Below are 22,893 nucleotides of genomic sequence, written 5' to 3' on the forward strand. Positions count from 1 at the left end.
CCCCACAGATCTTTGCATCCGGTTTCCTAGCTTATAAATAGTCACCAAAAGGGATTACAAGTGAAAGAAGTGTTCCTAACCGTACCGGTGTCATCCATCGCCATTGTCTGCCGTCTACCTCTGGATGTCTTTTTAAGACCTCACTTCATCTGTAAAGAAATTTGAGTTGCTCAAAGCGTTCTGGCGGATTTGTTGTCTGGTACAGCGTATTTAGCAGATGAAATGTGTTGTTGTGACAGGCATGATGGAACGCATATGTCGCCGAGGGCTATATCCTCCCCGACTCCCCCGTTGGGGCTACACAAGCAACGGATTGTGTGGCGACGAATGTAGTCGCTGTTGTTTTCCATGTTGGTATCCCACCTTTAATGTGGCTACGTGTGTGTGTGTGTGTGTGTTGCTTGTTCTGTTCAGTCTCTCCAGTGGTGAAATGCAACTAAGTACGTTTATTCAAGTACAAATGTTGAGGTACTTGTACTATACTTGAGTCTTTTTTTCTTTTCATGCCACTTTCTACTTCTACTCTGCTACGTTTCAGAGAGAAATATTGTACTTTTAACTCCACTACAATAAACTGACAGCTTTAGTTACTTTACAAATTAAGATTGCTGCACACAAAACACAAGTAGTGCATAAAATACAACATTTTATTATAAATTAAACTACCCAACAACATAGAGACCAACAAGTCCAGCTGATATGATTAGACCATTGCACTCAACTCAACTACTTAGAACTGTTTGGATCGTTTCCATTTTCTACAAGGGGAGGATGTTTTTGCATTAAGTAGTTTTTTTAATACTTAGTACAGTTTCCTGATGACACTTACATACTTTTAATTAAGTAACTTTTTAAAGTCAGGACTGCTTTACTTAATGTAACAGAGTATTCTTACAGTATAGTATCAGTACTTTCACTTCACTCTCACAAGTACATGATCTGAATATCCAGAACTTCTTCCACCGCTGTATTCTTATTTTTTAACCTGGCTTCTCCAGAGTTCTTTTTCATTTCTCCTCTCCTCTCCTCTCTTCTCCTCTCCTCTCCTCTCCTCTCCTCTCCTCTCCTCTCCTCTCCTCTCCTCTCCTCTTCTGGTTATCCAGCACTTTAGAGTAGATGTAATTGCTCCGACAGAGCACTGTCGATGTAAATGCTGCTCCGTGGCGGTGGCTGACTTAATGAACAGCGAGGCTAGCAGCCCTCTGGCAGCACTTAAACTTTAAAACATCTATTATTGAGGCGTGAGAAGAAGAAAAAAACAGAGTGGCCGGCGCTGACCCCTCTCTCAACCACCTCTTTATTCAGAGTTGATGTTATTGAAAGATAAAGGTGCTGCGTGTAGCATTTTCTTTTCAAAAAACTTCAGTGCATCACCAAATCATCATTAAATTCATCTGTGATAACTTGGTTTAAACAAATGAGCATGCCTGCACTTTTATGCCAGCAGTAGCACACCCTGAAAGGGATCAATGCTACGTAGTTGCACCTACTGTAGTTGTGTTTTATGTTGATGTTGGGCAATACCATTTTCAGATAATGTTCCATTAGATATTCAAGTGCATATTAAACTAGTAGCCATGGTACTGAAAGGTGGATTTAATTCTTGCATGTTTTGTTTTGTTGTGCCTGATTTATTCTCGGCATGTGGCTGTTTGCCAGAAGAAACGTTTAGTTTCAAAAGAAGATGGAGGAAGCAAAAAAAAAAAAGTCATTTAAACTATACGACGGGACACCCCCCGTCTATTGCTTGTAATGATGACGCAGTGATCAGTGACGATTCTCTCTGACCAACCAGTAGTCTGCAGGATTTCACGTACATTTTCTGAATAGCCTCAGCTCGCTTGGAACCTCCACTGAGGGGGTACTAAAAAAAGTATCTGTTAGCAGGTACTAGGGACTTTTTCTCATAATGGAAAACCAAAAGAGGCGAGTATGAGTCGAGACAAGTCAAGCAGGTACCATGCAGTGGAAAAAAACGCCATTAGACAAAGATATTGCAGGCGCTGTTAAAATGTATTCTTAGCTAAATTATCAACCCAAACACCTTAGCTAGAGTGAAAACAGCCTGAGCCTGAGTGTATACGAATGGGAGTGTGTGTTTAATGTGTTAACTTCCACTCCTGACCTTGGAAGGATGGTGGCGCTTGAGGCAGCACTGTCTTACCATACAGCTGTCATGTCTCCAGTCTTCTATGGAGACAAGCGGTACATCCCACTTTCCCTTAACCCTCCTGTTGTCTTTGGGTCAAATTTGACCCATTTTCAAAACGTTTCTACATCAGAAATTTGGGTTTCTTTCAAACCCATTTCCCCAAAAGGTAACATGGATGGTTCCCTACAATGTTCCTCACAAGTTAAATAAATAATCACTTCACTACTTTCATTGAATTTGAGTGTTTTTGTCTATTTTATAACAGTTGAAGAAAAAAATTATCATTTTTTTCTTCCAAATGCTATAAAATAGACAAAAAACACCAACATTTGATGAAAGCAGTGAACTGATTATTTACTTAACTTGTGAGGAACATTGTAGGGAAAGCTCCATGTCCTTTTTTTGTAAGCTGTTTCTTCTAAAGCTTAAAAAATAATTAAACATACTCTAGATACAGTGCTGTTAAAATGCTGTATACTTGGCACCTAACAAAAGGAAAACTAAAAGTGCTGGACCCACTTTAAACCATTGCCATCATTTGGTTAAATGTAAATACAACCTATAAGTGCAGATGAAGTCAGAGTTAGCTTAATGCTAACCTCTCTTTCTGTTTTCCTCTATCTATATTCCTCTGGGAATACAAATTTAAAAGGCCATTATACTCCATCACCTCCACCATGCACAGTGTCACTGCCATCGCTGCAGTGTCAAGTGTCTTATTTCTGTGTTAGAGGGGGAGAGATAAGTGTGTGTGTGTGTGTGTGTGTGTGAGAGAGTGTGTGGAAGAGCAAACGTTTGCTTAATGCACTACCCACTGAGTGTGTGTGTGCGTGTGTGTGCGTAAGTGAAAATCTACTGTACAAGAGGTTAGCTGGGAGTATGAGTGGGCCTTGCTCCGTTCTGGACGCACTTATCTCTCCTGCTGTGTAATGGATCCTACGGGATATTTGCATAACGTATGGAGGTGATGTCATTTGGTCCTCAGAGCTACATTTCACTGATGGTCGACTGTTGGCAAAAGTGGAAAAAGTTGCACCACTTGAGTTCCTTCTGTTCAAACTTTGGTCGAACTTTTACTCAGTTGGAATGACTCATGGTCAAACACATTTATTAAGAATTTGGGGCTTTTATTGTCATAGTTGTGGCCATCATTTCAAGTGCAATTACATCACTGTATGGAAGTTAGAAGTTAAAAAGTCTTAAACTAACATTTTGTTAATCTGTACTTTCCGACTACTGTACCCATTAATCTGTGCATATTAGTACCTAAAGACGTATTGTACATTTTTTCAAATGTTGTTTGGAAATACCTCTATATATATTTATGTATCTATATGTTTTTTTAAAGAAAATTTTCCCCACTACGTAAGGTTTGTGGTGAGTTTTTCCTTGCCACTGTCACACTAAAAGCTTGGTCTTGGAGGAATAACTGGAATTGCTTGGTCTTTGTAAATTACAGTGTGGTCTAGAACTACTCTATCTGTAAGTGTCTTGAGATACTATATATATACTATACATAAAATTGAATGGAACTGAATTGAAATGAGACAAAATCTACACTGTACATTTACTACCACTTAACAAGTGAACCACTGATGTATTCTCTGCTCTGGTAGCAGAAAGCCGTCTGTTTTTGAGCGCATTCACCATCACACTCTCTCACTACGTACACACTAAGCACTGAGCTGGTCATCAAAGGAGCTACACTTCTCCCATAAGGCGTTGATAGACTGCCAGAACATCCAGTATTTGGTCCGTAAGTCCAAACAATCAAAAAATTGCTTTCACAACAGAAACGAACTGGTCCATAGTTCAATTTCATCTCTTGAGGACAGACCAAATTTTGTCTGTTTGGTATGGACCGTGGTCTGGGGGAGGTTTCACACCTGTAATTTTGGTTCGAATCAAACTTAAAAGTCTGAAAGTCCGGACCATACAAGGTATGAACACCCCCTTAAGCAGCATTAATGTACTTCTACATAACACTACTCAAACAGGAGTAAAGTGCATTTTCTGGGAACTATTGTTAGCAGCGGATTAATCCACATTTGGTGCTGTAGTGAGTATATGTGGCAGCAGGACGGTGTACAGGGTGTAGGATTGAGTCAAAACAAACTACAGTGTGTATGTTCACGCTAATGAAGGAACATCCAGTAAAACAGTGTGTTCTGGAAAACAATGGAGCTCTATGGCACAGATCAGGAAGACATACAGTATCAGGCTGGATACACACAACACTTAATAGCTACATTTATAGTTGGATTTGTTATTTTTGAATATGAATGACCAAAAGACTTTCAATACGTCCTGCATTCCCAGATCTGAGATTATTGTGTTGAGTACAATGTCATAATGCTATAAAGAAAAGAAAATGCATTGAATTAATATGATTTAGTAAATCAGAGATCTTGTTTAAGGATCCCTGATTTTATTGTTGCTCAAAGAAAACCATGTTAGAATTTTATTTTACTCATTTCCTTTAGGGTGTCATTTACACCTGACCTTTCCTTTGGTCCTAATCAGTTGGTGAGTTTGGAAACTTGGAGCGATTTGCTCTGGGTTTGGTTTAGTTTCACACCTGGAAACATCCAAGCGTACCAAAATGCTTTATTACAAATCACTCGAGAACATCCGCTCCTCTTGTTGGTTGGATGTGTCTGGGGGCGGGAGCAAGAAAGTAAATACAGGAAGAAGGTCCTGTGTTCTGGACTAATGTACATTTCTTGGAGCTCCATGGTGAAACCAGCTCATTTCATTTCAATGATCAGACATTGTTTTCACGGGAGACGTTGCCACGTCTTCTCTGGTCAGCGAGACTTCACTCTTCCGCCGTCTGTCTCCAATTTTAGTGGCAGCTGGTTTGACCACGGAGATGTGAGTGACGGATGGCGAGCTTGACCGCAGTCTGTTTCTGTGATAGAAAGACTTAACGCTGCTACAGTTTGCTGCTCTGCTGCATTGCAGACTGCTAAACACACACAAGAGACATAAGCCCAGACTGCTAAACACACCTGACTACAGAAGACATGAGCTCAGACTGCTAAGCTACCTGACTACAGGAGACATTAGCTCAGACTGCTAAGCTACCTGACTACCGGCGACATTAGCTCAAACTGCTGAGCTACCTGACTACAGGAGACAATAGCACAGACTGCTAAAGACACCTGACTACAGGAGACATTAGCTCAGACTGCTAAGCTACCTGACTACAGGAGACATTAGCTCAGACTGCTAACCTACCTGACTACAGGAGACATGAGCTCAGACTGCTAACCTACCTGACTACAGGAGACATTAGCTCAGACTGCTAAGCCTCCTGACTACAGGAGACATTAGCTCAGACTGCTAAGCCTCCTGACTACAGGAGACATGAGCTCAGACTGCTAAGCTACCTGACTACAGGCGACATAAACTCAGACTGCCAAGCAACCTGACTACAAGAGATATTAGCTCAGAGTGCTAAGCTACCTGACTACAGGAAACATTAGCTCAGACTTGCGGAGTGTGTCTAGTTGGTGCGGTTCAACGTCAGATCACGTTCTCACCACAAACGAACAGCTCCAGAGTTTGATTGACGGCGTACTGAGATCACCTCTTCAAGCAGGTCTCGGTTTGCGTGTTTGGTCCGCTTTTGGCGTGCACCAGAGTTCGTTTGCCATGTTCTCACCTGCCAAAAGGAACAGCACCAGTTGGGCAAGCGAACGGCAGATGTTAAAGCACCCTTAATGATCTAATTGAAATCTTCAATCCCTCACAGAGGAACTGTCTCAAAACCATGCAAAACCTAAAAAAATAAATAATCCAGACACACAGTGGCCCACATTTCCAACCTTTTCTGTGAAGAGATGGATGGTGGTTTGTGGTTTGTGATGTCAGTGTCACTGTTCAAATGTCAGCACAGTGGAGAAACTTTCATGAACATGTGAAATAGTTCAGTCTCGACAAAGGTCACATCCAATCAGTGTAATTGTACTTACAGTATTGGGAACACTCTTGCAAAATCTCCCCTGGAGGATGCTGAGTTTCCTCTCTGTGCCTCGACAACCCTCCCCCTCGCTAATAGCTGCTGTCTTAATGCCAAAGTCAGGTATTTTTCAGGTTAAATTTGGGGTGGCGATGTCAGGCGGTGATATTAATCTCGGCGGCGAACATCGCAGCGGTGGTAATGAAGGATGGCCGGAGTTATTTGTATCCTTGCATGTCGAGTGTTTTGTCAAAAGTAGGCGAGTTTTGCTTGCCTGGTAGATTTGTGTTCTCCCCCGGGAGCCGTGGCCCAGTAAGAGACAGCAGTTGCTCGACATAATTAGACCGGGAAGGTCCTTGTAAACTCATTAATATCTCGCCCAGGCTGAAATGGCTGGCTCGGCGATGGTTTTGTTGGCAAAGAACATGGAAAGGTTTATTTTGTGGAGAAAGGAAGCGATATCAAGTTCAAGTAGCATGATGAATGGTGGCTTTTGAGGTAAACAAGTTACGGTGTTAGTCATGAAGGGCTGCAGGGTGTCTGGGTTCACTGCAGAGCTCCAGAGCTGGTTGGTAAGATAATTAAACAAAAAATGGCTTTACACTATTTTTGAATAGGGATTGTACAGGTTTCACCAAGTCAAATTCAAGACCTTTTAAGATCCTTATGAATAAAATTTAAGACCTATTTATGTCCTATCTGTGCACCTACACACTGTGTGACACCTCTGCTCAGCGGACATCATCAGGCAGATTATCAGTACACAGTGCACTTTGCGCTAGTTGACTCTGTCACACGCACGCACGCACGCACGCACGCACACACACACACAGACACACACACACACACACACACACACACACACACCATCAAGCAGCCCTTTTTCACTCACTTTTTAAAATGAATACCCATTGTTTTTGCAAAGCAGAGGATGTCCTGGAGGCTGCCTCATGGGGTTGTGTATGTGTGTGTATCTGGTGTGTGTGTGTGTGTTTGTGTGGGCTGCACATAAGATTCAGTGATGAGCGGGTTTCAGTGGATTACTCTGGCCCCAAAGTGCTGTGCCCTTTCATTAACCTTGCCTCTTAGTCGTCTCATTTAATACAAAACAAATTTCTAATCCACAGCCTGCTAAACAGTCCAGCCTTTTTGCCCCGTTGCTGTGTGTGTGTCTGTGTGTGTGTGTGTGTGTGTGTGTGTGTGTGTGTGTGTGTGTGCGTTAGCATGTATGTGTGTGTGCGTGTGTGTTACGGTTTCTCTTATTGCCTTGGGTTCCCTCTGCCTAGCCCCCTAATTACTCCCCGAAACAGGCGGCCAAGGCTCCTCCTATGTGCTATCATCATTTTAAATTTATTTTGATTGATTTGTGTCAGGTTTAACTATGCTTTGGGCCGAGGTCGATAAATAAAGATCAATACTTTAATGTTTTCCTCTGAACCTTTATTAAAAAATAGATTGGCTATAAAGAGGGCTGAATTACGAGGAGGAGTGCCTACTTCCAATGCATGTCAACTGGAATCTAATTGAACAACATTGAACCGGCGGAGATTAGTCCAGGGAATGTGAGCTGCAGGAGGGCCACAGTGTGAGAGAGGGAGGGGAGGGGGGATTAGGAATTGATGCTGTGAGGTGAGAGAGAGAGAGAGAGAGAGATAGAGAGAGAGAGAGAAAAGAAAAGTTAGAGAGTTGTTTGGTCCAGCTGAAACTCTGCTTTGGTCAGGAAAGTGAGTGTAATGTAAGCGGTGGTCACTATTCCACTGATTCATAGTAGGAGTTCTGTAGTCAAGTCCTCAACTGTCGAGTCCTAGTAAAGTCTTGTGACCCCAGTGTTGGTGTCCAAGTCCCAGTCACAGCAGAAGACTCCAGAGTTCAGTCAGAGTCTGAGTTGAGTCACGAGTCAAATAAATAGTTAATTTAGTTTCAAACCTTTATTTAAAACTCAGGGCCCATTGAGGGAGACCCTTCATTTTTATTGGGGTCTAGTGAAATAGTGACTCGAGCGAACTTCATCCAGCTTTCAAGTCCTATTTCACGTGTCCTCAAGTTCAAGTGAAAGTCCTCACTGTGCGAGTTAAAGTTGAGTCAAAAGTCCAGAGACTAGCAACTCGAGTTAGGGTCCAACCTTTAGGATTTAAAAATACAATTGTTCATCCCAAAGCCCTTTACTTATAACCATCGGGGGAAGCTGTCTCTGTAACAATTAATGAAACATTATCTTATTGAATACACCTGTGCACAGAATTCTCACAATGGACCACTTATTACAGTGCTTTATATTAATTTGGCAGACACTATTGTCCAACACCACTTAAAGTGAGCGCACTCAATCCAAGTATTATTATTATTAGATTTTCATTTGGCATGGACATCATAATTACATTGGACGAACCAGTTAAAATGCTTAAGTGCTTTAGCACACATGTTAATTTTTAACATCTGTCCATGGGAGGCTTTTAAAGATAAAATAACAAAAAAAAAATAGTAATAACAACAATGGTTATATTAAAAGTAATAATAACAATGCTGACAAATGACAAAATGTACAATGATCCAAGAAAAAGACCAAAACAAAAAACAATCAATATGTTCAGAATCATGTACATACATAGCCATAAATACTAAGCTATATAGCTATAAAGAAGGTTTTTTAAATTGAAAAAAGAGAGACATATGTACAGTAAGTGCTAGCAAGGATTGTTGAGATGATGTGAACAGGTGGGGTTTTGCCTTTATTTCTGACAGGACCGCTGTAGACATGAAAGGAGAGAGTAAGAAGGGGAATGACATGCAGCAAAGGGCTGCAGGTCGGAACTGAACAGAGACAAGACCAAGACGTTAAAGGGTTGAGACAGAGACAAGACCAAGACATTAAGGAGTTGAGACAGAGACAAGAACAAGACGTTAAGGGGTTGAGACAGAGACAAGACCAAGACGTTAAGGGGTTGAGACAGAGACAAGAACAAGACGTTAAGGGGTTGAGACAGAGACAAGACCAAGACGTTAAGGGGTTGAGACAGAGACAAGACCAAGACGTTAAGGGGTTGAGACAGAGACAAGAACAAGACGTTGAGGAGTTGAGACAGAGACAAGAGCAAAACTTTGAGGGGTTGAGACAGAGACAAGACCAAGACTTTGACGGGGTTGAGACCGTGACAAGAACAAAACTTTGAGGGGTTGAGACAGAGACAGGACCAAGACGTTGAGGAGATGAGACACAGACAAGACTGATAGTTTGAGAAGTTTAAACAGAAACAAGACCAAGACCAGACCAATGCCAGACGGCCAGCTCTTCCTCCTTGTGTCCCGCATTCACTTCCTCTGGAGAGCATATTAAAGAAGAAAGTGGTTAACAGTAACACATTTCAAATTTGAAATGGGTCACCTTATTGGTTGCAATTCAAGCAGGAAGTGTTACTTCCTTTACTGTAATGCACCGGCAATTTCGTGATGTCCCTGCAGTTGTGGTCTTGACTGGTCTTGAAGTAAAATACAGAGTCCTTATTTTTTAAGACAGGGACAAGACAGAATAAAAATGTGGTTGATTCCGTGAGGGCACCTTCACCAAGGGGTCCGGTCTCAAGTACTGCAACACTGGTATCCTGTGATGTTAACGGGCACACTGACAACATCACAGGACCCAAATAATCAAAAAAGGCTATTTAAAAAAACATTTGATAATGTGCTTAGAATGGCCAACCGGGTTAAGTCTCAGGGCAGGAAGCATGGTGAGACAGGATTAAAATGCTCTTGTTGTTATTTGTGTCACTGTCATTGTCAGACAGACAGAACACACTGTCCCCCGGTGCATCAACTGTGATTAACCTTTTGTACAGGACACAAATTATGGCCTAAATGTAGTTTGCTCAAACAGACACACAAACTGTACTCAACACACACTCATGGATTGTCTGTGGTGTGCTGTAGTCTGAATCGATACAGTAGCACCCAATCGCTTTGCATTTTACTTAAAGTATAGTTCATGATTTTAGGAACATATTTAATCATCGGTACACAAAAAAGCTAATTATGTTGAATTTCTTTCCAAGCTGTTATGTATTCACAATTTTTTTTTCACTTTGTTTCAATAGTTTTTTTTGTTATTCTGTTGTGGATAATTGACTCACGTTTCCATAAAGATGCTCTCATCAATATTTTAATATTAGCAATGGCTTAGATGTCATGATGTGTATTGTAATAGTGATGAACCCAATTATTTCCCTAGTATCACCTGATTATGCAGTTCCCTCAGCTTTACAGAGCATTTTGACATCCTCCAAATCCTTGTTTGGCCTCATGTCTCACCAACATTATTTCTATTGCATTTTGTTGAAAGTTGAAACTGGGTTTTTTCATCACATAACGCACGTGGTTAAACTGTGCAGTCTTTGGCGATCGGACTCCATCGCAAAGCAAATAATTTTATGAAGGGGTAGAGAAGACGTGAAAATCCCACCGATGGAGTCTAGACCCTGGCATTGATGAAGGAAGCGTGAAGATGTGGATGGATGTTATGAGAGTGGGTGTTTGACCCTGGGTGCTGTGGATGATGATGATGATGATGATGATGACGACTGGGGGTGAATATGGTGGAGGAGGGTCGCTTGATTTGCCTGAAATGCAAACTAACAACGGTAGAGAGCAGAACTGATTTTTTAAAGCAGGGATGCAATAATGTGATTGGCTCATGGAATTCATTGCCAATTCTGATAGAACAAACTGAAGTGTGAACGCCCAGAATCAGCTGATCAAGTTAGGAAAGAGAGAGAGAAGAATGAAAGCAGAGAAGTCTTCCTGAATGAATTTATGCTGAGCATTTCTACACCATCATATCATCTCTTAACTGAAGAAACAGATATCTTATTCAGGAGTTGGTTGTTATATTCTTCACTCTTTCATGGCGCTACCTATAACAATGATAACCCCAGACTGCCACAGAATATTAACCGTTTATTAGTCCAATAGCATGTCTTTATATAGCAAAGCTAAAATTACTATATCCATCAGGTGTATATCTAGTACAAATCTAATGGAAACCCAAAATACACAACATTGGGGGAGACTTTCATTTGCTCAGGCAGATATGTCTAAACCCCCTATAACAGTGGTTGTCATCGTTTTGATCGTTAGCGGTTTTTTAAGCCAAAGAACCCCTTAAGTGAGAGAGACAGAGCAGGCTACCCTAATGCACATGTTGTATCAAATTAAGATGCATATTAAACTGGGCGTACAATAAAGTGTAGGGCTGCCTAAAGCTTTGTGCAAACATTAACAAAGTTAAATATGCAACAAATGTCATGTACAGTGTCACGTACACAACCGTCAGGAAGTAAAATAACGTCTATACCTAACCACAGCACATGACCCAACTGCGACCGGGGCCAGTTTTATATTCTTCTTTACGAATGTCAAGTTAAATCATTTCTATTTTTAACCCAAACCATGATCATTTTCTTTTTGATACCTAAGCATTTACCAACATAATGATTTAGCAGGCTTTATACTAAAGACGGTCCGATACCATTTTTTGCTTCCCGATACCAATTACGATAACTGAACTTGCGTATCGGCTGCTTCTGAGTACCAAACTGCTAATGAGGTGTTATATGTTCTATTATGTTTTAACAGCTGTATACTACCATCCCTATATGGACGTGATATCATTTCTGTCTTTTTTGTAAGGCCTGGCTACACGAACGCCACAGAACTTAACTCTCCTGTTGTCTTCCCATCAAAGTTGAAAATCAACAATTTTGTACACTTTTTATTTATGTTTTTAAAGTTTCTTAACACTTTTATTGCTTTTTTCCAATGTTTGTCAATTTTTGTGACATAACACAAACTTATTAACTTTAGTTTTACAGTTGTTTTTTTAATTTAGGGTCATTAAACCTCATTTATAAGAAATGATACCTAATTTTTGAGTTAGATAAGCAGAAAATAGGAATTATTTAGACTAAAATAAAAGGAAAGTATGTTGAGGGATAATCACAGACTGGAATATGTCAACTTTTACTCAATGCCATTTCAAAAACACTTCAATTTTTTTCAAATGCTATAAAATTGAATAAGACGCCGCAACATTATCCATCAAAATCCTCCCAAAGAGTGTTGTGTGGAATCAATCATGTTATTTTGGGTAGTTGAAATAGGAAAATCGGTCAATTTGACCGGAGGACAACATGAGGGTTGATGTTATTCTCTAGTTTGACAATCAGTCCACAGTGGAAAAAGAACAAAAATAAAGTAGATTTTGTAGCACTTTACTTGGTTGTATCGACATATTAGTGACATGACACTGTCATAACTATGACGTGACACTGTCTTGAATGTGTCATAAACATTATAAACAAGTCATGAACGTTTATGACTTATGTCATTAAGTGTCATTTGGTTTTTGTCAAGACAAGTTGACATTACACTTCTCTGGAGTGTCTTTGTCAAGATAACTTCACATTAAGCAGGATGACAATATGTCAAGTTGTCATGTCAAAGACATCCTCTGGTAATGCCATTCTGGGTAAAATCAAGTTGACATTGCAAAGACATCCCAAACACATTTTATGTCATCTTGTCATGACCAAGACCACTTATGCTAATATCACTTTGATTAATGTTAAGTTGTCATAATCAAAACAACCCAAACAATGTGAACTTGTCATGCCAAAAAAACGAATGACAATTTGACATTGTTTGGGTTGACATTGTGTCATCCCTTGTATGGTAGTTGTCTTAACACGGACAATCCAAAGAAATTTAATGTCAACTTGTCACAACAAAAACTGAATGACAGACGTCATAAACGTTTATGACTTGTTTATACCGATTATGACACGTCATGCCATAGTTATGACAGCGTCATGTCAGTGTTATGTTGATCCCTTCAACTAAAGGGTTACCCTAGATTTTCTTCAAGGCTAAATCACGCGGTATCAGATCGGTGCATGAACTCCAGTACTTGCCGCTACCAATGCCTGAATTTAAGACAGTATCCAAGGCTTTTCTGATATTGGTATTGGTATTGGTACATCTCTACTTTAAACCTACCGCCTGGTTAGCCAGAATGAAATATACATAAATATATAATATATATCCAAACTGACTCCGATTGATCTTTCAGAGGGACCCTTTATGGTACACATGCATGACTTACAAGAAACAAGCAATAATACACTTATACAGTAATGTGGAACCTTTCAACACGGGATACCCTGCTGAGAAGAAATTAGCATTCACTGGAGTGCCTGGCACATAGTATTACCACAGAAAATCTGGTGGAGCAATCGGTTAAAGAGTGTTGATCCAAAAAAAGGGCTGAAAGAGTCGCCTGACATTTTACCATTCATCCTGTTGATTCCACATTTCCTCACCAAATCAAAATGCCTCTTTTTTTCTTCTTCGCTAAAAGGAAGAACGGAAACATTTGCAGTCCAACCCACACTTTCCCTGATTGATTGCATTTTGACAAGAAAGGATAATAAAAAAGAAAAAAACCAACAAGACATGCTGAAAAAAATCAAGGAGACAGAGTTTACAGAGCGATAAAGAAAAGTGTTTAACAGAAGGTGGAATCACTCCGGATCCAATATTTCAAGATACTGTCACTTTTATTTAAATACCTGATGTGGAAAAGCCTAGTTAAATGCAACGGATTAAACACAATATAAACGTGATCCCTTTCAGCAACTGACTCTTAATCTGTCTTTGTCTCTGTCTCAGGTGGAAGGATGCTGTACTGCATCCCAACTCTCTGCCGCTGTCTGTCTCTGATCTGCATCTAGTCGGGTACGTGATTGGAAGTCAACCATTTTAAGGTGTGTGTGTGTGTATGTGTTTTTGTGTGTGTTTGTGTGAGTGCGTGTGCATGCGGGAAAAGCTAAGAAAGCTGACATTGGCGTAAGAAATATTCAGTTCCTTCACTTCAGTAAAAGTACAAAGACCACACATTGTAAGAGATCGTCTGTTGCAAGTAAAAGTCCTGCATTGAAAGTGTTGAGTAAAAGTATGTATCATCAAAAAATGTACTTTTAAATAAAAGTACTCAATGTAGAACAATCCTTGCATTCTAGAAACTGGAAACGATCAAACAACTAAGTATTTAATGGTCTAATCCTTTCAAACGGACTTGTAGACTGTTGTATTGTTCGGTAGTTTCATTCATAATAATAAATAGTATTTTAGAAACTACGTCAGAATCAGAATCAGCTTATTTGCCAGGTATGAGGACAGATACAGTGGTGTTCGAAGCTTTGGGGATCGCAGGTAAAAATGTGTATTACTGCGCATAAAGAAGCCAAGAAAAGATGGAAACGTCTCCAAAAGGCATCAAATGACAGATTAGACATTTGGATAATATGTCACAAAAATTTGATTTTATTTTCATCATTTATGCTTTCAAAATAACAGAAAACAAAAGACTGACATCTGCAAAAGTTTGGGCACCCTGCAGAGTTCATATCTTGTCACTGCCCATGTGTAAATGAAGAAAATAAAATCTAACTTTTTGTGACGTATTATACGAATGTCTAACCTGTCATTTGATGCCTTTTTTGCTGATTTTTCCATCTTTTCTTGGCATCTTTATGCACACTAATACAAATTACAATTTACCTGGGGTGCCCAAACATTCGAGCCCCACTGTACGAGGAATTTTGCTTTGGATCGTATTGCTCAAAATGCGCTTACTCATACAAAACAAACAAGACATACACAGTATAAACAGAAATAATATAGACAGGTTGAGACAAAAGTGCAATTCAGAGTGCAAAGTATGCAGGAGTAAACTATAATTATTATAGTTATAATTTTAATTATGACTACAATGCAAAGGGTGCTGGAATAAATATTATTATGTTATTGTATAAGTATTATATTAAAATATGAACAGTATTAACAGCTATAAAACAGAGAATGATGACTAAATAAGTGGAACCAGTAAACAGAATGATTAGAGACAGGGTTGCTGGGTTAATGCACAGGAGTTGAACCTAACACTGGGAGTCAGAAGTCAGCTGTTCGTTAGAGTGATGGCTTGTGGGTAGAAACTGTTCCTGAGTCTGTTGGTTTTGGCGTACAGTTCTCTGTGCAAGTGTTTTTCTGTGTGTAACAATCCTAATTTGTAAAGGAATAAGTAACCAAAGTTGTGAAATGAATGTGGTGTAGTTAACACCACAATTATCTCTGAAATGTAGTAGAGTAGAAGTAGAAAGCGGCATAAAAAGAGAATACTCAAGTAAAGTAAAAGTACCTCAAAAAAGAGAAAGCCTGGACACCCGGATAGCTCAGTTGGTAGAGCGGGCGCCCATATGCATATAGAGGTTCACTGCTCGACACAACGGCCCGGCTTAGACTCCAACCCGCGGCCCTTTGCTGCATGTCTGTCCCCTCTCTTTCTCCCCTGTCATTTCTTCAGCTGTCCTGTCAATAAAGGCCTAAAAATGCCCAAAACATAATCTTCAAAAAAACATAAAAAACAATGACAATGAAAGCTTCAGGTGGCATTTTATGATGCATTCAGAAGCTTTTTTCAAACTGCCAAGCTGGACGAGTGTGAGTCATATGTTTGTGACTTCTAATGTTCCCACCTTTCATGCTGTGTTGAGAAATTGTATGTATGTGTGTGTTGCTTAACTCATTCAAAACTAATTTATTGAACTGACCCCCCCACAGTGACACAAAGGTACACTTTCGGAAACATAGGAACAAATGTCTGCAAATACTTTCAATTCACATAATGTTTCTTGTCCTGCCCGTGTTGTTGTGTTTTACATATTTCTATAACGATGTGGATCTGTGTGTCTGAAATAAAGTTGAATTGAATTGTGCTTAAACACATTCCTTTGCCAGCACTCATAAGTTTCACTGGTCAACCGTCCTGAGAGGTGAATTCCTGTCGGGGAGAGAATGTGGAAATAAGGCCTTGAGATGTGTCCATCGCAGCGGATACACAGGAATTGTGTGTGTGTGTATGGGGGGGGTGGTACGTGTCAGAGGACATGTGCGGCTGGCTATAGTGCATTTTGCTGTAATGGCGTCCCAGTTGTCTTGTCAGAAATCAATGGGAACCAGGCAGCAGTCTCTGCAAGCACGGAGAGGTCAAGGCTTCGTCTGCCTAAATATTTAATCCTGGGAACACGTCTGGAGCTTTTAAAGCTGAGCACACTGCCATTTTTTCCCTCCTTGACACAAATACACACACACACACACACACACACACACACGCACACACTCAACTGGACACAAATACACACACACGCACACACTCAAGCTTCTATTTGTGGTTTACTGTAAATGCACTGCTCACACGCAGATATACGTACCATGCAGGCACAAATGCACGTAACACACACCCACACACACACACCCACACACACACAACCACACACACACACACACAGTTTCATGCACACCAATGCCTGTCCACCCTGGCTTAGGTCAGGCCTGGGTTAAAATCAATTCTTATCAATTATTAAGAGCTTGGGCATCTCAGCAATGCTAAAAAGGCAGCCAGCAGGTTGAGCTGATGGATATTGTCCACTCCTTTTTCAGCGCATCCTTCCCTCGGACAACTCCTAAACACCCCCCCTCCCCCCTCCAAAATAAGCAGAAAGAAACAACAAAAAACTGTGATAACAGGGCAAAAGGGAAAGGAACATCAATATATCAAATTTGGACATGTGGGTGAACCTCTTGTTTTTACTTTTTCGTCGGCATAACAGGATTTTGAATAGCGTAGCTTGATTCATCCCTTGAACCTTCAGTAAAGTTGTATTTGTTAGTTGGCCAAATATTAGAAGTTTATGAAACTCAAAACCCCAAAATCATCAGAGAAGCCCCAATGAGTGTGATTTGTTTCTCCCCACATGTGTAGTGGCATTAATGTATTGGTGATTAAGATTACTTTGTATACCCTTGGAATCATTTAGTCATGTTGTAATATAGAGGTTTTTAAATTTACAGGAACAATAGATTACGCCATCCTTTCTTTTACTCTTCACCAAATAGAGCACATGGTCCAGTAATTAGGCCTATCCCTAAATAACCAGTATTACTCCAAACTAGCCAGGAAAAGACACCCGTTCTGCAATTATATGAGTGTGTCTATGGCCAAAATATAATATTTATTTTTAGCTAGCTTTGTTAACTGCAATTTCACCATTTATGATTGTGTCTTAGCCCCAAATAGAATAGCTTTTAAAACGCTTGTTCATATATTTTAAAACTGTGACTGTGAACGATTGCATGTTTGAGTAGTTATCTTTGTATTTCTTACTTTTAGTATTTTTATATTACGGCACAGCAAATGTCATTGTACATAAGCTTGTGCAATGACAGTAGAGTCTATTCTATTCTATTCTATTCTTCGCTGTATTTTATGCCCCCCAAAAATGTGTTACTTTTGCATTCTGACGTTGTGTTTGATGTGCGTCGTGGCTGGAGCATGAAGTTCACTGCCCAGTCCCAGCCGTGTCCTTCCCCCAACAGAGGACATGTCAGGGTGGGGCCAGGGTGACCCAGACGGGCCTAACTCCAATCAATGCTGGCTCGTCTTAAGTGTGATCACTCAAGACAGACAGACAGACAGACAAACACACACACACACACACACACACACACACACACACACACACACACACACACACACACAGAGAGAGAGATAGGATGGCCATGCATTGGTCGATGGGCCCCTGGGCTGGTCTGAAAAGGCGTCACATCTTAGAGGCATGTCGTTCCAGCCTGATGAGCAATCTGCCTCATCAAAAGACCTTTATCCCAATCAATACGGCTTTCGGCAAGGGAGCCCTGAACCGCCTGTCCACAGTCCCCACCGCACAGCGCTCTGTGTGTGACTGTGTCTCTGTGTGTGCGCTCATCAGATGCTAGGCTTTCATTCAAGGCTGTTCACTAACAAGAGGAGGGGATGTCCTTATTGTTTTCACTGTTGATGTCTGTATATTTATTTTACATATGTCACTGAAGTTCAAGTGTGCTTTGGTTTCCACGGTTGGAGTGTTTTCTGGTGTTTTTGTTTTATTGGCGGACTATGACCAGATCAAAAGTACTTCAATGTTAAATGTATGCATATTTATCACTGATGGATCCAACAGGAAAAATAATATGCATTCTTACCGGATGTCTGATAGTTTTGGTGGTCAAGCTATCTCCACTTTCTCCTTCATTTGTTCAAATTCCTGTTTTCAGATTTTCATTTATTCCATTTATTTAAAGACGGAGCCTACTCCAGTTATTTAGTTCTGCTCTTCCATTAAATTATGGCTTTTGGGATTTTCCCTATCTTTCACATTATTGTGTTAGTTTTCTGTAATGTTGTGCGTGGATATAATAAAATTGTTGCTGTCGTAGAGAGCTTCCAGGTGACAATGTTTAAATAGAGTGCATTTGTTTCCTGTCTAAAAAGGGTTAAACAAAAAAAACATTGTGGCTTGTAAATATGCTAACACACTAAATGCAAAGCATAGTCATGGTAATCCATGGTAATTGCCATGGACAATACTATCAATGATTTGGACCTGATGATGGCACTAAGTGAAATGTTAAGGGATCGCCAAAGTGATCACAATTTCTCTTTAGTGGAACTTGAATATATGCACTAAATTTGAATGGCAACCCATCTAATAGTCAAAACATTTCACTAAAATCTGAATTGTCAACCTCATGGTGAAGAAAAGCCACTGAATCATCAAAACCGCTAGGACTAATCCTTTCGGTTTTTTGTTTGTACCATAGTCTCTATAGAATATGGGCATAGTCTCCATGACATCACCAACAGCTTTCCAATAAGCCAAAATAGGGCTCAATGTGGGCGGCACCTGGAACGGCGGCTCCAGCTGCCGACCTTCTTCGCAGTGCCTGACGTCGGCTAACTCTGGGCTGATACAAACATGTTGGATGAAGAGGTGGAGCGTGGATGGAGCTAAGGTGGGCTGAATGGAGCCTACTTTCTTTGCTCGTCTCCTGTGACAGCAGCCACCTGTCACTCAAAGTGGCACGCCCCTAATCATGCAGAACCTTGAAGGTGCCATATGAGTTCCTTCAGGAGTCCCTTCTGTTAAAGTAAATACCAAACAATACAGAGCACATTTTTGTAACTGTCCCTAACTCCAACCCCCTCCCCCACCCATCTTGTCCGTGATTGGCTGGAATGTGGTTTGTTGTATTTTGGTGCCTATCCTGTGCCCCTAGTGTAGGTTTGACGTTTACAACCCCTGCGGTGTCTTTGGAGACCGAGCTTTCCACAGTGTATTCAGGGGGAAGGCAGCTTGCGGATCAAGGCAAAACCATGCAGGAACTCCTAGTGCACCTTTAAGCTTGAATATAATTTAAACAGGTGAATTACAACTCACTGACGTTGACTTTGTGATGCCTTTGTGTTATCATCCGCTTTGTATGAACACTCAGCTGTAGAGAGCTTCCAGATGGTCACTTTCTGTATTATTCCGTAGTATGGAAACTTTCTTCTTGTGTTCACATGTAAAAATGAACTTTGACAAAACTTCAGTGGTCTCTGTCTATTCTTGATAATGTAATTATTTTAACATTGTGTCAACTTTGCAGACTGCACTTTTCCTACTCGGCGTAGGTTACTTTCACTCTGCTAACCAATCACAATCTTCATGGGCAGAAAGCAAAATCGCCTCGAGATGGAACGTGTTTCGGCGGAACATGTGTACGTTCAAAGGTTGCTTTTGTCGTTCTAGCAACCCATGGGAACCCAAAGTCCAAGTTACCATGAAAATAGGTGTCTCAGAGACAGTTGACTAACATAAAGTGTTCTTCAATAACCTAGCTCAGGAAAAGGGTAGTAAAACAAACTTTAACTTAGGATTCTTCCAGTGCAGTGTCTTTCAGTCTTTAAAGGGTTTAAAGCAGAGCGAGAGCTCAGTCCTTTTTCCAGCAATATCTATACGGAGCAACACACTCCTGCAGCGCTGCCACTCTGGTCCTTTGTTCCCCGTCCCCTGCCCGGCATCCTTGGCCTGGCTCTGTTTTGCCTTCCATTGATTACCTGATCGGCTGCAGGTGTGACCTGTTGCATCTGCCAAGGGACGGCTGCACTTGTACAGGCTGATAGACTCCCTCTATCACCTCCCCCAATCTGAGCCTGTGGACCCAAAAGAGTACATGAAGGATTAGGAAAACTTTTGGTGGTTTTGGTGGAACGTGTGTATGTTCAAAGGTTGTTTTATTTGTGCAACAGAAAACTCAGAGTTTAGAACACATACACAAAAAAAGTGTAAGGTAACGGACATACGGCCAAAAATGAGGGAAATCTGGTGGAGTTTCCAGCAGTACTGGAGCAATCCTGGAAATGGCACATGGGGATTGACTACAGTAGTACTTCCCATGACTAGTACATATACATTTATGTGTAAACGGTAGAGTGGTCCTTTACTTTCTCATAAAAAATTTAAAATTGGCAGGATGTGTGGTTGCATGTGCGTAATGTGTCAGCAAACCTTGCTCTATTATGACAAATTACCATTCTCCGAGAGTCTTTAGCCTGTTGGCCATTACAGGAGAGCCGTGCATTCATCTCTTATCTTGCTCATTCTACAACTCCCACAGGGGGGCGGCTAATTAACCTAATAAAAACGCAAACCATTTTCCTCAGGTAAATTGAATTGACTTGCCAACGGTTTACGTCAATACACATAAGCAGCATTAGTAGTAAGTGGGAAGAGCGTTTAAGGTGGCTGGATGAGTGTACAAAGAAACGTCTTGTAGAAAAATTGTCCTGTGTTAGTCTGGTGGGATTGTTTTTTTGTGAAGGAATTTGGGGGCACAAGGCTTGGTTGGCTGAAGGTAAATATATATATTTTTTTGTCCAAGTAAGAATAGCTAAATGCTTTCTGGCAACATCATGATGTGTTTTTATTTCTGTTAATTTTTGAGGTTCACAGAAGAAGAACTTGGTGGTTGGCATGAGTGGTAAGATACAAAGAGTGGCACCAGGGTTTTTCCTGACTCCGTAGTGACATGAGTTTATGTGTGAGTCTGAAATGGAAGCTGTGTTTGAAACCGTTCTCTATCAAGGAAATAGTGCAACATATAGCGTGTGATGTGGTGTTCGAATTCTCCACGGTTAATTTCATTCCCTATATAGTCCACTATAAAATACCCACAATCCACAGCTAACTTGAGTGTACCTTTCATTTTAGTCCTGTATACCACAATGCAACGCCTCCTGAATGCCTGCTTTGTTTCCAGGATGTATTGTTTGTTTACATGATGCTGGGCACGCATCAAATAATCAGCACATCTACTTGTGTTTTCAGCAAGTGTCCGAAATCTTCTTTGCTCATTCCCCATTAAGTTTAGTATATAATAAACACTATGTAGGGAACAGTGAGTGAGTGAGTGAGTGAGTGAATGAGTTAGGCAGTGGTTTTGAACACAGCTCAAGTGTGTGTAAAAGGACAAAGCCAAATATGAAGTCTAAATGAAGTGCTGGAGTGTCCCTGGGGTGGTGCATGGGGATGAGGAAGAAAGACACATGGGCATGTCTCAATATGGAGCACGACATGTTCCCACCAAGCAGTGTGCAGCGGGCATGGAGTTGTGTTTGCTCTCTTTTGGTGGCCGTGTCTCTGGTTTTTTGGCTCTGTCCCATGTGATGCCCAATCAGCAGAGACATGTCTGTAAACTCACAGTAATAAAAAGGCAGATCAATTACGCACACAATAAAGGTTTCCGTATGAAAAAAAAAGTATTGCTCCAACATCCAATTGTTCCAACCAGATAGGCTTTTGTGGATCGTTTCCCATGACAGCGGCGGCAGGCGGGGCAGCGTCCGCGGGCAGGGGGAACACCATCATCATACCGACCCTACCGTCCCGACTCTCCCGATTTTCTCTTCGCTCCTGGGTTGGGATTAGGCATTTGACCTGGAGTGGTTAAGGTTAGGATAGCCGATTGGTCAGAGGATAGGACCTGAACCAATGGGGTTACCTCATGGTAGATGATCCACAAAAGCCTACATGGTCGGAACAATGGGACGTCGGAGCAGAGGGTTTATTTCTTTCAAAAACAAAGGGACGTCGGACCAGTGGGCTGTAGGGAATTTCTTGGATTATTAAGAGGTCGGAACAATGGAGCATCGGAGAAATGACATGGCACCCTTTTTTCCGGGGCTGAATCTCACCCTGTTTCTTCATCATCAGTCAAACTGTCAACATTTGCAAAGAAAATGGAAAACACCACATTAATAATAACTAACAATTCCATTTTTTGCACCAAAAAGTAGAAAGATGTTATGTGCCAGGTCTAAGGATACCATGTTTGTTTTACTCTCCCAGGTTGCTAAAACCCCCCATAATTCCAGAATATAACCTCAGTGGCCCTGCATGCCTGTTTTATAGTTACGTTTTACATTTTCTGGGAAATGCAGTGCAAAAACACAGCAGCCATAAGCTCCAAAACATGGAGAAAAAGTTTTTGTTAGAGCTCCAACTGGAGTGACACTTTTGAATTGACTTCCTTCTTTCTCTGTCCATATTCTTCTCTCTCCATCTCTTTGTTTCTCTGCATCTCTTCCTCAGCCTCCCGCTGTCTGCCTTCCTGCCTCATCCTGTTAATGTTAATAGCACCGGCTGATGTTTTAATAAATTAAGCTTGATTAGGAAGATTGTCGCCCTTTTGATTCTAATGAGGTCTTAAACAAACTCAACCATGATAGAATAATCATGATACCAAAAAACAGTGAAGGAGTGTGAAGTGTGTGTTTCTGTAAGAAGTGCCTGTATGTGTGTGTGTGTGTGTG

The 22,893-nt window shown here is 40.9% G+C and overlaps 1 long non-coding RNA gene across 1 annotated transcript in view; it reads left to right on the forward strand.

The window, feature by feature from the left end:
• Positions 1 to 22,160, forward strand: part of LOC117960794 — a 25,688-nt gene extending 3,528 nt beyond the window's left edge. Inside the window, exon 2 of the long non-coding RNA XR_004660228.1 lies at positions 22,093 to 22,160. This is a non-coding gene — a long non-coding RNA (uncharacterized LOC117960794). The remainder of the gene's footprint in view (positions 1 to 22,092) is intronic.
• The last annotated feature ends 733 nt before the right edge of the window (positions 22,161 to 22,893 follow it).

This window comes from Etheostoma cragini, chromosome 17, assembly GCF_013103735.1.
Source record: "Etheostoma cragini isolate CJK2018 chromosome 17, CSU_Ecrag_1.0, whole genome shotgun sequence".
Taxonomy (NCBI): domain Eukaryota; kingdom Metazoa; phylum Chordata; class Actinopteri; order Perciformes; family Percidae; genus Etheostoma; species Etheostoma cragini.